Source organism: Diabrotica virgifera, chromosome 1, assembly GCF_917563875.1.
Source record: "Diabrotica virgifera virgifera chromosome 1, PGI_DIABVI_V3a".
Lineage (NCBI taxonomy): Eukaryota > Metazoa > Arthropoda > Insecta > Coleoptera > Chrysomelidae > Diabrotica > Diabrotica virgifera.
In genome coordinates this window covers 250,573,743-250,588,325 of record NC_065443.1, presented here as the reverse complement: position 1 = coordinate 250,588,325, position 14,583 = coordinate 250,573,743, and the positions used below count along the sequence as shown (strand labels likewise).

Sequence of the window (14,583 nt, the reverse complement as noted above, 5' to 3'; positions counted from 1 at the left end):
ATTCAAATTTTATTTTATTTTATAAAATACAGAAGCAAACTGAAAGTGCAATCTCACATCAGCCAGAAATAATTATTAATTTTTATTATAATATTTCCTTGAAAAGGTATTTGTAATCATAATATTTACATAAGAAGTGATCTGGTTGAATTAGACGCAAACATCATCTATTTTTCACACTTAACTCTTGACATTGAAAGTGGGTGAATGACTTTTTCTGATTACCAAAAATAATGCACTGACTATGGATATCGAATTACTGATTACGAATACGAATCTCCAAGAATTTCGCTAGGTTTTCAAAACGATACACTCATACAGGAAGTATTAAATGAGTTAAAATGTACCTATGCTATAAATATACAAACGTGTTAAAAGTAATACATGTTCTTTCGATAGTACTAATTTTGGTCATATTGATATCGAGTCGAATGGAGTATCGCAAACTAAAGTGTATTGTAAATGTAACTTTGTAACCTATTGGATTAAAAAAACCGAAAACCGGTTTTTCCAAATAACCGCCAAGTTAAACCGTAAGCAAAAAAACCGGTATAACCGAAAACCGGTGTTTTTTCAAAAACTGCCATCCCTAGTCGGCAACTGCAAAACAGTTATTTAAATAATTGTTTATAAGCAAAAAATTTCAATGTTTCTGCAATCAAGTTTTGCAATGTTGGAAATGTTTTGTTTTTTCATTTTTTCTAGTACCAGTAATGAATTTTGGGCTAGATAAACACTTGTGTGTGACTTCTAAAGTAATTTTTCCGTCGACCGTTTATTTATGATCAATTTTAACACCCTCAAAAACTCAAAATCATTGATTAATGACCCCTATTAATGAATGATTTTCTATTAATGAACGATTTCATTATAGGCAACACAACATACATTGCTTGCCTAAATTAATTAAACGCTCTGTGATTGGCAGTGACCTGTGGTTTAGGCAACCAAACATATACCTATTTATATTTCCACTAAAAAATTTAAAATCAAGTAGCCGCTGTTAGTACTATCTGTCATTGTATGTCATTATTTACTGTATTGTTTAAAAAAATTCTGTGTATTTGAAAAATCAAAAGATGGATATATCTTTATTTCTGAAAAGTACGGTCAACGGAAAAGTTTTGTAACGAACTCGTGAATTAAAATGGCGATTAACAATCTCGAACATTAACGCGCTCGCTCAGCTCACGCGTTAAAATATCTCAATTGTTAATCGCCCTTATTAATACACTTGTTGGTTAAATAACTATTAATGACTATATTATTCCTTGTTGAGTAAAGTTTATTTTGTTCTTGGTCACTGGAGGTTTTCAACTCCGATTTCGTTGAACCTTCATCGATTTTCATGAAAATTGGTGAGTAGTTAGAAGATACTTCAAGGAACAAATGTGATATGATATCAACTTGCGCTTTTACCCTGGGGGTGGTTGCCACCCCTTCTCGGGGGTGAAATTTTTTTTATTAAAAATAATACCAGAAATCGATAGAGGGGCAACTTCTAAGCAAAATTTGTTATATAAAGTTATTAACATAAATCAATACTTTTTGAGTTATTAAATATCAAAGATTTTATTTTTTCTTAAAGAAATGCATGTTTTAAAGTTGTTTTTCACGTATTACTCAAAAACTACAAGCTTTTGTAAAAAAGCTATTATTACCAAAATTAAAGATAATAAAAAATTTAATACACTCCCTACTTAAAGAACTAAACTATTTGTTATTTCAAAGTGAGTTATGGGTAATTGAATGTATATTTTTTTCGACGAGTACTCAAATCTAAGTATTCAAGCTTACATAACGGGAAAATGATGCATTTTATAGAATATACTTGTTAAGTACTTGTCAAAGTACTTCGGAATACCTATCAAATGAGCTTCAGTGGAAGTTAATAGCATCAAAATTAAGCAAGTTATGATGAAAATAAGAGAACCCTTTCGATTTTTTTTAGGAAAAAGTGAAAAATAAAACATACGCCATTTCCACTAAAATTAAAATTTTTAGTAATCCTCACAAAAAATTCTTTAAGTTATCATAGTTAATTATTTCAACAATTTTGACCGGTTTAGAATGCATATTTTTGAAAAAAAAAATGTATAATTTAAAAAAATCAGAATTTTTAAAATTATCGTACTTTTCATTTCTTTTGATAATAACTCCAAAAATACTCAATATACGTAAAAAATGATAAATAACTAAATTTTAGGTTTTTCTGTAACAAATACTTTACCCATTTTACTATTTCGGTAGAGTAAAAAATAACCGAGGTAGAAACGTTTAAAATTTCAATTTTGCTGCGAGAACCATGTAACCGGGGCCATTTAACCTTTTATTTTTAAAAAAGTAAGAGGTTTTAATGACTATTTTGACGTTTTTTGATAGCTCTTGGAATAAAATTTTAACCAGTTATTAGATGAACTTGCTACTTTAAAATTTAACGGAGTTATTTACAAAAAAAAACAATAACATTTTTTAGAAAAATTTTTAAAAGATACATTTTGAAACATTTTTGGTGCATAAACTTTAATGCTATTAACTTGTTCGAGCACTTATTTGATAGATATTTCAATGAGCTTTGACAAATGTTTAATAAGTTTATGTTATAAAATGCATCATTTTCCCGGTATTTAAGCTTGAATACTTAGATTTGGGTACTCGACGAAAGAAATATACATTCAATTACCTATAACTCACTTTCAGTTAACATTGAAAGGTTTTTCTAGTAAGGAATTTATTTGATTTCCTATTAGCCTCAATTTTGACAATAATAACTTTTTTGTAAAAACTTATAGTTTTTGAGTTATTTATGAAAAATCGTTTAAAAACATGCATTTTTCTCACGAAAAATTAAAATATTTGATCTTTAATAACTCAAAAAGTTTTGATTTATTTTAATAACTTTATATAACAAATTTTGCTTATAATTTGTCCCTCTATCGAATTGAGGGGTTATTTTTAATAAAATAATTTTCACCCACGAGGAGGGGTGGCATCCACCCCCAGGGTAAAAGCGCAAGTTGACACCATGTCACCTTTGTTCCTTGAGATATCCTCTAACCACTCACCAATTTTCATGCAAATTGATGGAGGTTCAACGAAATCGGAGGTAATAGCTCATATCCACCTTCAGTGACTGCACTAATAGTTTTATTTTGTTTAACGTGCAATTATTAGAACTAATTTAGGTAAAATCAATCGAATTCCTGAAAATACAAATTTATATTTTAAGGATGATTTCCCAAGTGTAAATCGGAACATGAAAATAAACATATTTTTATCTAAAATTGTGGTTAATTCCCATAAAAATAGTAGATAATACTAGGAGGTTATCAGAACATAAATTAATATTATGAGAAAACTGAATATTATGAGAACATTCTGATCTTAGATTCTGATCTTAGAACATTCGTAGTAAAACATTGAAGACAAACATGGTTTGAATAAACAAAAGCAGAAATGTTGAAAAATGAATAAGATTAATCAATGTCCACCAAAATGGTAAATAATTAAATTATATTTTACAATTTTTTATGGGTAAACATGTTGCAATTCGCCAATGCACCGCTCCTGATATGCTGTTTCCAATTGAACATTTTGACCACGGATGATTCAGTGCTGGCCTTCCAGAATTAGTTTGCGGCTATTAAAACCACACGGAATAATATAAATTGTATTTCCATTTGTTCGAAAAGTAAACAGTTTTCTTCGCAAGTTAGTATCTAAATTCCATATTCCATAAAGTATATTATATTTTGCAAGTGCTTTTGACATATCAACGGAAGTATTAGGCAGGTATCTAATTAGGATTATTTTCTTTAAAATTGATATTGAGGAATAAGAAGAGTTTTCCAAATTTTCATGACCTCATAAATCAAGTAAGTTATTAGCAATTATCTAAAAATAACATGATAATATGAGCAATAACGTTACACATGTAATGTGTAAAGTAAAATTACCATCCATATTGTTGTAAAATAGATTGTAACAAAAAAGGCTACACTGTTAAATGAGAGAATGGTAATATTTTGACCTCTAGAGCAGCGGTTCTCAAACTTTTTGAGTCATGTACCACCTACAGTTATTTTTATTATTTTTGGTACCACCTATATTTTTATATTGTATTATCTAGAATCTAGACTTACTATACTTGCTTACTATACTTTTTTCGTGTTTTGTGTACCACCGCAAATGATGATATGTACCACAGATTGAGAACCGTTGCTCTCTAGAAAATATTAAAGAATATTAATATGGTAAATGAAAGTATTAGCCCAGTAAATGATCGGGAAATACGGCGATACCGTGTAATTTTAAGGGGCAGCACCGAATTGCAAAAAAATTTGTGTTTAGGTTCTACTTACCCTCCACTTCAAAGTTGAAATTGTGTCGTTGGTTGCTTTTTATTTTTTAGGGGTAAAAACTACCCCATTAGAAAAAAAATCGTATAATTGATTCAAATCATCTTTTGATAAAGTGAATGAATGCCAATTAACATGAAATAACATAGTTTAGGATTTTATCATAGTTTAACTCTTAAATCTCACCCTCTAGAATAGTTATAATTCAAATAAACCATGTCATTGAATACCTTGTCGTTACTGATTTGCATGGCAATTTGGATTTAGGTTATATTTACCCTCCATTGCAAAATTAGAGTAATGCCGTTGGTTTATTTCAATTTTTTCGGGGTGAAAACTACCCTATTATAATTGAATATTTTCACGGCCACCTAATAAAATTTGACGTAATTTTTGTTGCAACTGATGTTTGGTTTAAAGAATCACAAATAACTCACAAATGAAAGCATTTTGATATAGGCTTAAGAAATAAAAAAGTACCATATAATATCATTTCATTAAAATGCTTAAATATAGTGTGTTCCATTTAAGAAAACTCAGAAAATACTCATTCCGAGTTCCGACCAACCCTGTACAATAAAATCAAACATTTTGCTATATTAATAATGTTTAACAATAATAAACTATATCAAAAATCCTTTGAACATAAATAGAAATTTTGATGTCAAGTCACTTCAATTCTACAGGGTGTGAATGTTGCTACGAAATTATCATAATAACGTAATGATATTTTAAACTACCTCATATAATATTACAAAATACTATATTTTAAGAAAAAAGACATCAAGCAGAATGCAAAAATGTAAAAATATACAGAGTATTCCATTAAAAAAAAACAAAGGTTTCTGTCACCCTGTCAATACGAGTGTCCCTGTATATTTGAAAATATTTTTAGGGTATGGTGTATGGTTCTGTCTGTGCCCCAACTTTTACCTGAAAAACTTTTTTTCGTATCTCTTACGATAAACGAGTTATTTGACTTCCTCACAGTATGTATGTGGTTGGTTTGTTAATCATTGTTAATCATAATTCCGTTACTTTTGAAGCTATAAAGTGCTAAAAAAACATTTTGTAAACTGTTTCAAGGGCAATAAGATTATTAAAATTAATTTTTTTAGGGCCAGTTGTTCAATCAGTAGTTAACTCATGGATTAAGTAAACCGTAATTTTTAATCTAAAGATTATGTTTTAAGAAGTTGTTCAATGTTAGTTAACTTTCGGATTTATTAAACCCGAGTACTGAAGCGGCGACAACGTTGCCAGTTATTAATTAACGACTTGGAACAAACTTTATCATGAAAATTGTACATAAAAATGTTTTCCGTGTTATAAAGTTATGATTTTTGACATTTAGTGTTTAGTACATGTCAACTACTACTGACAGAGATTTTAATTTACATTATTAAACATATTTAAAATGGAAGAAAGTATTAAAAGTATAACTGCTAATTTTGCGTAAAAAAACATTAGGTCTGGATCCCGCGTATGAAAAAAAGTTGATTAATAGCAAGCTGAACATTTGTTAATAGCTTAAGGGTGTCTAGTTGGATAAACTTTGATATACGGGAACACTGGAACAGGGGCAGTTTTAATTGTGGAACAGGTTAAAAATTTGGAATGGCCAGACCACGAAAACGGCACATTTATTTTGTCCGACAGAACAGACTTAAACTCTCCGAACAGAGATTAAACTCTCCTGCAAAAATCAGACTGCTATTTATGACCTGTCATAATTCCTGTCATTTGACATATTCTACATGTTCCACTCATTAAGATGTCCATTTGGTGATAAATAGCAGTCTGATTTTTGCATGAGAGTGTAATCTCTGTTCGGAGAGTTTAAGTCTGTTCTGTCGGACAAAATACATGTGCCGTTTTCGTGGTCTGACCGTTCCAAATTTTTAACCTGCTCCACAATTAAAACCTCCCCTGTTCCAGTGTTCCCATATATCAAAGTTTAATTACTTTTTTACGTTGTAAATATTATATGACACCAGCGAAGCTCAGAGCTTATAGATTTTTATTGATTATTTTTTATCCACAAGGAAGAAATTCCTGTAGCTGGCTGTATACCATTAAATTACAAGTAAAATTTAATAAAAAATTTTGTCCTGGTAAAAGGTATATTAGTTTAAAAAGCCCCTATTGGGCTACAAACATATAAACAAAACGTTTTCGCTCTGTAAGAAGAGCATCATCAGTGTTACAAGCACATGGTGAGCCACCCAAAAATACAAAGGTTGAAACCTTTTACAAATAGACTAAAAGTCTTATATAAATATACTTACTTACTTACTTAGTCCTAAGCCTTTCTACCTTTAGGTGTAAGGCTGGTGGAGTTGAGTTTGGCATTGTAGTCTCCATGCTTTCCGATCTTGCGCTAGGTTTCTTGCACTTTCCAATGTCAATCCCTTCTTCTCGACTTCTTTCCTGATTTCATCTACCCACATAACTCTTGGTCTCCCTCTTTTGTTTTTCCCCTGCACTCTCGTTTCGAACACTCGTTTTGTTAGCCTCTCGTTCGACATTCTACACACGTGCCCGAACCATCCAAGTTGTCCTTCCACTACTTTTTCATTGATTGGTTCTAGTTTTAGGTTTTGTCTAATTGTTTCGTTTCGTATTTTGTCTGTCCTCTTTCTGTTTGCTATTTTCCTCAGGAACCTCATTTCCATAGCATTGACTCTGGATTTTTGTCTCCCCGTCAATGTCCATGTCTCGCTGCTATACATGATTGTTGGTCTAACTACTGATTTAACGACTGCCGTTTTTACTTTTTCCGGTATCCCTTTTTTCCCAAAAAATGTTGTTTTCATAGTGTTAAATAAGCTTCCTGTTCGTCCCATTCTCTCGTTTATTTCCATGTCTTGTTTACCATTTGATTCGATTATTACTCCTAGGTATTTAAAATATTCCACTTGCTCTAGTTGTTTCCCGTCTAATTCTATTGCGTGTGTCTTCCTCGTATTTGAAATTATCATTGTTTTTGTTTTCTCTGCATTAATTTTCATATTTATGTTTGACAGCTCCTCCTCTAGGATTTCAAGATTGTTCTGTAAGTCTTCTCTGTTTTCTGCTATCAATACCATGTCGTCTGCAAATAGTAGCTCCGATAGTTGAGTCTGTTTCATTTGCCAGTATCCTAATGTTAGTTTTCTCATTCTTCTCTTGGCTTTCTTTATCGCTTCATCCAGTACCACTGAGAATAGCAGTGGACTCAGCACGCATCCCTGTTTGACGCCTTGACTTGTAGAAAATTCTCTGGATTCCTCGTTATTGGTTCTTACTGTATTTGTATTATTTTTGTACATATCCTTTATTACTTCTATTATGTGTCTGTCGACTCCCCTTTCTGTTAGTGTCTTCCAAACGTCCTTTCTTCGGATTCTGTCAAACGCCTTTTCCAGGTCAATGAAGCACATATGTATCTCTCTATTTTTCTTGATTACCTTCTCACTTACTTGTCTTAATGTGAATATTAGGTCTTGCGTGCTTCTGTCCTTCCTGAATCCACACTGTGTGTCTTCCATAGTTGTTTCTATTTGTGTTTTTATTCTTGTCTCTAGTATTCTTGCTAATACCTTCCCAGGGATACTTGATATGGTGATACCTCGGTAATTATTACAGTTTCTCTTGTCTCCCTTTTTGTGTATTGGTAATATAATGTCTTTCTTCCAGTCCTTTGGTAATTCTGCTCTATTTATGATATCATTCATTAGTTCTTTCATGCTATCCATTCCCTCTGTCCCCATGAATTTTATCATTTCCGGGGTGATATGATCCTTGCCTGGTGCTTTGCCCAGTTTTACTCTTTCTATTGCTTTCTCTAATTCCTCTCTTGTTATGGATTCCACTTGTTGTTCTTCATTCCTTTCTTGTATCTCCCCTATGTTGTCCTTGTCTACATGAGTTAGCTCTTTGAAATGTTCTCTCCATCTTTCCATTATTTGTTTTTCTTCTGTTAGTACGTTTCCATTCTTGTCTTTTATATTCGGCATCGTGTGCTCTTTCTTTTGTCTGAGTTGTTTTAATGCGCCGTAGAAGAGTTTTTGGTTTTCCCTATAATTTTTTGTCATTTTTTGTCCAAATCTCTCCCATGACCTTTCCTTTCCTGCTTTCACCGCTATTTTAACCTCTTTCCTTTTTTCTTTATATGCTTCGTAATCTTCCGGGTGTTTTGTGCTTAGGTATCTTTTCCATTTGTCTTTTTTGTTCTTTATTTTCTCTCGTATTTCTTCCGTCCACCATTCTGTTCTCCTCATGTTAGTGTTTGCTATTTTTGCTTTCCCGCAAGTTTCCTCAGCTGCTTTGATTATGCTGGTTTTTAGATATTCCCATTTTTTTTTCTATATTTGTATTTTTTGCCCTACCTTTCAAAGTATTATCTAATTTTTCTTGGAATTTCTTCTTATATATTTCCTCTTTTAATTTGTAACTTTTTATTTTTTCATTTACTACCTTTCTTCTCTTTTCTTCTTTTTCCTCTGGTGTTCTCATTCTCATTATTACTAGATGGTGGTCACTGCCAATCTCCGAGCCTCTTTTCACTTTCGTATCCTGTACTCTTTTCCATTTGTTGCTGCTTACCAAAAAGTAATCTATGATTGATTTTTCGTTTCTGCTGTCTTGTACTCTCGTGTATTTGTGTACTTCTTTATGTTTAAATTTTGTATTTGTTATAACTAGTTTATTCTCCATACATATTTCTATTATTCTTTCACCATTTCTGTTTAGCATTTCTTCTCCTTCTTTTCCCATGCACTCCTCTATTCCGCTGTTGTTGTTTCCGACTCTACCGTTTAGATCTCCCATTACAATTATGTTTTCTTCCCCATTATCAATTTGCATTTGGAGCTCCTCGAAAAATTTATCTTTCTCTTCCTTTCTTGCATCTTCATTTACTCCGTAGGCTGTTATTATTGTCCATATTTCTTCGTCCATCAGTTTAATTTTCACCGATAATATTCTCTGGTTAACATATGTTTCTTCTATAACGTGTTGTAGTCTATTCGGTGCAATTATTATCCCGACTCCTTCTTTTGCTCTCTCTTTTGTATCCGCTCCTACCCAAAGTAACCAATATCCTTTGTGTATTTTCTTAAGACCTTTTCCTTTCATCTTCGTTTCTGTTATTCCTAGTATTTCTATTTTTTGTCTTATCATATCTTCTACCAGTTCTTCCTCTTTTCCATTGATGCTTCTCACATTCCATGTTCCCATTTTTATCTCTCCTTTTTTCTGCAATCTAGCTTTCCCCTTTTTCCTATTTTCATCCTTGTTTACCTTTGCATCATCTTTTTCCCTATCGCTTTTCCCATTCATTGCCTTGGTTGTCATTGTTGTGGGTTCGGTCTCATTATTTTCTTTTAGTTTTTTGAAGTCCCTTCCCCGATATTTCTGTGAGTTAGTATAAGTTTCTCTTTATTATGGTCCCATTTCCACTCCTTTCCATTAATCTCCAGTTTCATATATCCTATCTTCGTAGTATTACCTTTGTCTTTTTCTTCTTTTGCCATTTTCCTAATTTTTGCTTGTATTTCCCTTTCCTTTCTTGTTAAATCTGATTCTATATACACCTTTTGTCCCTGTAGATTTTTCAGTTTTCCTTTGTTTTTTAGTACACTCATCTTATCCGTTAGGTTTTCCATTTCTGCTACAAAGATTTGGTCGCCGATCTTCACCGCTCCTCTCAGTCTGACCTCTAATTTCAGATTTCTTCCTATGAAGTGTTCTACTGACTCCTTTACAGGCTTTCCGTCGGTAGCATCTAGTGTTACGCCTTTTAATACTATATTATTTCTCCGTCTATCTTTTTCCAATTGTTCTATTCTATTGTTTGCCATTTTTAAACCTTCTTCCAATTTTTCGTTTTTTTCTTTCAGCTCCTTAATATATTCCATCGTTTCTTTTTGGTCTTTCCGTATGGTTCTTATTTCTGCCATCATTTCATCATTTTTCCACATAACTTCCCGCATCATTTTTATCATCTCTTCATTTGTGTCGTTGCTTTTATTCGGTGTTCGTCTCGTCAGGTTACTCTTTTCAAAATATAATTTATCTTCTTTATATATAAATATAAACATCCTAAAATCCAAAGGATGGCTAAAATTCCTATGGATGCGGCTTTAGGGCAACATATGACTCCCACAGGTGGTACGTGGGTCAATTAATTAGGTCATTGTGTTATAAGAGGTGACAGGCTGTCACCTGTCTGGCCTGTCTGCCTGTCTGGCCTGTCACCTCTTATAACACAATGACCTAATTAATTAACCCACTTACCACATGTGGGAGTCATATGTTACCCTCAAGCCGCATCCATAGGGATTTTATCCATCCTTTGGATTTTAGGATGTTTATATTAATTTATGTAAGACTTTTAGTCTATTTGTAAAAGGTTTCAACCTTTGTATTTTTGGATGGCTCACCATGTGCTTGTAACACTGATGATGCTCTTGTTACAGAGCGAAAACGTTTTGTTTATATGTTTGCAGCCCTATAGGGGCTTTTTAAACTAATATGCCTTTTACCAGGACAAAATTTTTTATTAAATTTTACTTGATTATTTTTTAATAATTTTAATTTCTAATCATATAGTAAGATTTTTCATCACGTGTTTAATTCTGTCCAATCAGATTATTATGTATTATATTGGGAATAACCTACTTAAATTTTTGTACTGAGAATAAGTTTCAAGTATTTTTTTTTTTCTAAAAAAAGACCAAGTTTTTAATCTAATGGCATATAAAACAACATAATGTTGCTCTACATCCCACCAGACTGAAAACAATGGGAACCTTCTCTGGTTACACCTCCGAGGCTTCTACAATTTGCAAGCCATAACGGATGCTGAGACTAAGGAAGATGAGGGAATTTTACAATTTATAATTCACGTCCCATCTGCTCAGCGCGGTAAAGTTCCAACAAGAATGGTTCCCATCATACTCCAATAAGAGTAAACAGGTAAATTAAAAATGAATAACCATTTTCAATTTTGGGAGCATCATTACAGTTGCTTTCCTGATGAGAACAAAAGAGTTCGAAATGGTCCATAGAAAGATGGTAATGATTTTTGAATCGAAATTAAATATAATGCAATAAAATTAACATGAAATAAAACTCCCTAGTGTAGTTGGTATATTTAATAAAAATTCTAAAAAATTTTTAAAAATCCAAACGGATTACGTTCAAAACGTTTTCGGACTTATCAGTCCATAATCAGTGAACCTAAAAGTAAGTAATCTCACTTAGTAAAATTGAAAAGGGTGAAATTTTGAATGTTAAAAATTGAAAAGTGTGGTTACGATTACTTACTCTCTGTCCTTGCTAAATAGTCACAATACCAAACACTGGTCAAGATGTATGTTCTAACTACATGGTGAAATCTGTTAAACAATTTGGCTTACATTGGATGCCAACGGATTAGTACTAGGTACATGATGCTCTACTCCATTCGGGTATTATCCCGTTTTATTTTTTTTTTAAATATAATGCCTTTTATCTATTTTTAATTTCGTTGCAAAACGAAAATACAGCCGCATCATATTCTAATCCAATCAGAGAGTGCAGCAAGCACTACCCGTTTCGAAACTTATTAGTCTCTCGTCAGGAGGCACATATGCTGCTCTCTCTGATCCAACCAAAACAAACCCCGGCGTGCAGTCACGGATTGCAACGAACGAAAAGGCATAGATGCCCTAGCGGCAACTGCTAGCAAAAGATTAAGTTTTCAATCTAATGGCATAAACTTAGTCTTTTGCTAGCAGTTGCCGCTAGGGCATCTATGCCTTTTCGTTCGTTGCAATCCGTGACTGCACGCCGGGGTTTGTTTTGGTTGGATCAGAGAGCAGCAATATATGCCTCCTGGTGAGAGACTAATAAGTTTCGAAACCGGTAGAGGTGCTTGCTGCACTCTCTGATTGGACTAGAATATGATGCGGCTGTATTTTCGTTTTGCAACGAAATTGAAAATGATTATTCATTTTTGATTTACCTGTTTACTCTTATTGGAGTATGAAGGGAACCATTCTCGTTGGAACTTTACCGCGCTGAGCAGATGGGACGTGAATTATAAATTGTAAAATTCCCTCATCTTCCTTAGTCTCAGCATCCGTTATGGCTTGCAAATTGTAGAAGCCTCGGAGGTGTAACCAGAGAAGGTTCCCATTGTTTTCAGTCTGGTGGGATGTAGAGCAACATTATGTTGTTTTATATGCCATTATTGAAAACTTAGTCTTTTGCTAGCAGTTGCCGCTAGGCCATCTATGGTTGGTTGGATTAGAGAGAGCTGCATATGTGCCTCCTGATGAGAGACTAATAAGTTTCGAAACCGGTAGAGGTGCTTGCTGTACTCTCTGATTGGACTAGAATATGATGCGGCTATATTTTCGTTTTGCAACGAAATTGCAAATGGTTATTCATTTTTTATTTTGTTTCTGTTTAATTACAACGAGTTTTATAGTTTTGACTTTAAGAAAATTAACCAAAATAAACTTTTAGGTCTGCATTAATGTCAGATTGTCACGAGGGAAATACAAATCGGCAATTTTAAGCGCTCGAGTGTAATTCAGTCAAATTATTTCATGAATAAAACTGTATTTATAAATAATTTACTTACTTACTTACTTACTTAAGCCGTCCTCTTGTACCTTACGGTGTCGAGGTAAGTGGAGAAGTTAGACGTCTCCATGCCTTTCGGTCAGTAGCTAGTCTTTCTGCTTCTCTTCACCCAATATTCCTTTTTACGCAAGCCTTTCCAATATCTGCGTTCCACGTTCTTGCTGGCCTGCCTCTTCTTCGTTTGTTGTCGGATGCCGCTTTCCATACCCTCTTTACAGTTCTACCTTCACCCATTCTCGTCATATGTCCGAACCATGATAACTGTTTCGTTTCAAGTCTGTCTAAGGTCCTTCCAATACCGCACCTTTCACGTATGTCTTCATTTCTTATACGATCACGTCTGGTCACCCCGGATACCGCACGTAAATATCGCATTTCGCATGCTTGAATTTTACTACGGATGTTGTCATTCATTGTCCACGTTTCACTACCGTAGAGTAGCACCAGCTCGTATACAGTTTGGAACACTTTCATTTTTGTTTTCAGGCTTACTTCTTTCTTCCTAATAAAACTTTTATTTAGCGCATAGTACAATTTTGTTGCACTCATTACCCTGCTGTTTATTTCTGGTTCTATATTTCCTTGTCCATTCATTGTTGATCCTAAATACTTGAAGTCCTCTACTTGTGTAATGGTCTCATTATTCAGCTTTACATTTATATTTTCTTGAGTTTTCGATATTACTAAAGCTTCTGTTTTTTCAATATTTATTTTCATCCCAAATTTCTTAAAGGCTTCATTCCAAACATTTACATTCACTTGCAAGTCTTTTTCTGATTTTGCCACAATTACCAGGTCATCGTTATGTCATCATTATCTTGTTGTTAATTTAAATTGTACTCCTCCCTGTCATTTTTTATTTCGTTGTTGCCTCCCATTAATAATTCCATAAAATGTTCTCGCCAGCTTTCGGTAATCTCTTCATTTTTTAATAATATGTTACCATCTTTGTCCTCTAAACCTGTTACTCCGTTTGATTTCTTTTGTCTTAGGGTTTTTAGGGTCCTATAGAGCAACTTCGCGTTACCCTTACTATCACTTTCCATTTTATTTCCAAATTCTTCCCATTGACGATTCTTAGCTTCTTTAATTTTATTTTTAACCATTATTCTCTGTTCCTTATATTCTTGATAATTACCTTCACTTTTATTACTTATATACTTTTTCCACAATTTTTTCTTCTTCGAAACTTCCAATTTTATATCATTATTCCACCAAGCTGTACCTTTCAGATATCTTCCTTTCGTTACATCACATACTTTACTCCCAGTTGCATACACCAGCTCCATAAAAATATTCCATAATATTTCTATATTCTCCTCATTTTTCCAATTTGTTTTTCGTATTTCTTCATTTAATTTACGACAGTATTCTTTTCTAATATTTTCAGACTGAAGTTTGTATACTTTAATACTTGGTTGTTCATAGCGATTTTCTTCATTTTTAATATTAAGTGTCTGTTCTCTCCTTGTCTTTATTTTAGCTTCAACGAGAAAATGATCTGAACTGATCTCATAACCTCTTTTAACACGAACGTCCGATATTTCATTTTTATATCTGTTCTGTACTAATACTAGATCAATAACGGATTTTTCGTTCCGCGAATCCA

The 14,583-nt window shown here is 33.0% G+C and overlaps 1 protein-coding gene across 1 annotated transcript in view; it reads left to right on the top strand.

The window, feature by feature from the left end:
• Positions 1–3,624: 3,624 nt before the first annotated feature.
• Positions 3,625–14,583, top strand: part of LOC114329101 (cytochrome P450 9e2) — a 74,501-nt gene continuing 63,542 nt past the window's right edge. Inside the window, exon 1 of the mRNA XM_028278114.2 lies at positions 3,625–3,875. The gene's annotated coding sequence lies outside the window, so the exon portion shown is untranslated. The remainder of the gene's footprint in view (positions 3,876–14,583) is intronic.